We start from the raw sequence: 3,265 nt of genomic DNA on the forward strand, positions 1-3,265 counted from the left end.
AGGTTACACCTTTAGCATGAAAATACTTTAGTTGCCGGTTAGTGTGTCTGACACACTCGTGGTGGCGCGACCGATTGACACATTTCCCATCATGCATTGCAGGATTGGAATACCTTCTTATGTATTATCTTATAAACAGTAAGCGAGTGTAGCGCCACTTTCTTATAAGTCATCGATGAGCTAACCAGGCTTCCGTACACATACCGGTATGTATGAAAGGGCCCTTTCATTTGAGTCCCAAATACACGAAGCCTAGATAGACTTCTATCTAGGCTTCGTGCCCAAATACATGGGATTGCGCGCTCTTCCCCGCTGCGCACATTTACCCCACCCCAAGCAGCACAAATTTTTATTTGTTAAGGAGGTTCGAGCGAATCTAATGTAAAAAATAATTTCCAACTTTGAGCTTTGAAATTAAATATACGTATAAATAATTACGTCATTTATCTAATCCCAAAATTTTAAAAAGATTCACTGTTTAGTTACTTAGATATTAAATTTTAAAAATCACATTTTATTTCCTTATACACGGGCTCTTTATGGCGGACTAACTTTTGTCGAGACTTTAATTATTTTTTTTAATATTAACCTCCCAACTTTAACGGATAAAAAACTATACACGAGAAACTTGGATTATTGCAAAATATAAAAACAATTTAATAATAATATATTGCCGATATAATTTTTGAAATATTTAAAGTCAAATTTTATATTTGTAACTCGTTTATCATCAGCCATTTATTCGAATAAAGATTTGACAACATCGCGTCAACAGCTGAGAAAAAAGAAAAGGATAGAAATATAGTTACAGAGAGAGAAATGTTTAACTCACACACTCATCTACGTCTCAGTTATGGGTATAATCAAGCGCGCTATTGCCAAATCTGTTTATTTATTCCGGCAAGTAATAAATATCAGTCATTTTATTACTTTACTTTATTAAATAAGTAAAAATCATCAATTATTAAATTAATTAAATTATTTTAAATTAAAATAAAAAATTTTGACGGATATTGAGAAAACTAAAATTTAAAAAAAATTTTAACACTGTTTTGACTCATTAGTTACGCTCGAACTTCCTTAATGTTTTGTTGAATTTAAGTTGACGATTATTAATTTTTTAACTTCTTGTTGAGTAATATCTACCAAAAAGTCAACATTTTTTTGTAACGCTTGGGACATGACTCTACTTGTGTATGAAGACTAGACACAAATTGGAAAATTTTTTTCTGAATATTTACACGTTTCAGACAAAAATATGTCGATTCCCAAAAAAAAAAAACATTTTTTTTTTACGCCTTTCAGGCTCCCGGTACCTATCTCAGGTGCCATAAGAGTGTACGATAAATTTTTTCTTAACGTCCCGCTCAGAAAATTGAAAATTTTCGAAAAAATTGAGAAGTTATTGGCTTTACTCCGTTTTCGAAAATCAAGTTTTTATCAGATCTCAACGTTTTGAAGTCCTAGGAAGCTTCCCTGACGATTTTTACGATGGTGTCTGTATTTATATATGAATGTATGTATGTCTGTATGCATGCATGTGTGCGCGCGCGTGTGTGTGGGCGTGAAAACTTTTTATCGGCTTGACTGATCAGAATGTGGTTGACGGCAATCGAAAGGATTCCACTCTACTTAGATTTCCTGAAAATTTGAATCGATTTGGCCCGATAGATTTTGGGAAATTCCAAAAAAAACCGAAAAAAAAAATTCGTCGAAATCGCGTTGTTTTTTAAAAACTTTTGAGCTACTCAACCAATCGTCTTCATAACCTAATCAGTTGTTAATCTTAAAAAATGACGTCGAATGTCGTTTGGCAGATCAGAATCGGTTTATCCGTTAGTGCTGAGATATCGTAGTCAACAGATTTCGAAAAAAAAACGTTTTTTCCGACTTTTTAATAATAACTTCAGAATTTCTTAATTAATCAATCCTTTGCCTTGTACAATGTCTTTAGAGCTCAAGAAACTGCGTCGGATGCCGTCTCAAAAATTAAAATCTATCAAGGTGTTCAAAAGTTATAGCTTCTCAAAAATTCAAGTGATGCTTTTATCAGTAACTAGACGACCCGGTGAACTTCGTATCACCTACATATATTTGTGACAAGTATAGTCAAAACTTAATAGAAAATTCTTATTTACATTCAATGCAACATAGTTATACTGTTAATCAATTTAAAGTTTTTTGATGGACTACATTTTTTATCTTTTTTTGCGGTGCGTAAATATATAAAGATGATGGTTTTCTGATTCACGAACATAGGACGTATAATTTCCCATGCACGCCGAAACAGGGAAATTCCGATTTGATTCCGCAAATTTTCAACGACTGGTCTGGCGATTTATTTATGATCGTCAGTGCGGTTTGAACGTGAGATAGCTCGTCCCACATCTCATTAACTTGGATGACCTTAGTCAGGTCGTCTTCTCCTTGGTATTTTGAAACAATAACAATAAAAAAGTTCTTGCGCACTGACAAACTGATGATAGATTTTATTAATCGGCTTGAAATTAATAATCAAGTGTTTGAAAAATGCATTCATTTTCAACCGTTACATTTCCGCAATCATAAAATCGATTAATTAGTTATGTGATCAGCAAAAATAACATGTATGAAATATTCTTAGTCCGTTAACTGAATAACTACATGTCATGTTAAGTTATGAAAACCTTACCATGACTTTTTCCCCGCTGCCAAAGAGACGATTGTTGTAAGGAAATTTTTATTAAATGTTATTGAAGTTTTTAATAGATATGTCCTAAATTTCATGTCTCAAAAAGTCCTAGTTTATGAACAAAAACATTTTTTTACATTCTACTCACCACTCTGACACACCCTACGTATCAATTGAATTATCACGAAATTCGTTTTTAGTTGAAATCTAATCATTGAATAAGAAAAATATTTAAATCGGTTGACCTTGAAGGCTATCCCTGTAATTTCCTGTATCTCTTGAGATTCTTTAAATTTTATATGCAGGAACTGTATTTGAAGAATATGAATTTTTTGACAATTAATACCCCCGCACTCTTATATGAGGGAGGAATTTCGTAAGATCCTATTCGAGATGATTTTTACATTATAAATAAAAGATTCCTACAAAACTTCGACTCCATAGAAGCTATTGTTTGGAAATGATAGTTTTTCATAGCTAACGCCCCCGCAATCCCTTTTGGGGTTAGAATTTGATAAAATCCACTCTTAGCTGAACTTAACATCATACACGAAGATTCCTACTAAATTTTGAGTCTGTAGTTACAGTCTGGAA

This window comes from Cotesia glomerata, linkage group LG3 (assembly GCF_020080835.1).
Source record: "Cotesia glomerata isolate CgM1 linkage group LG3, MPM_Cglom_v2.3, whole genome shotgun sequence".
NCBI classification, from domain to species: Eukaryota; Metazoa; Arthropoda; class Insecta; order Hymenoptera; family Braconidae; genus Cotesia; species Cotesia glomerata.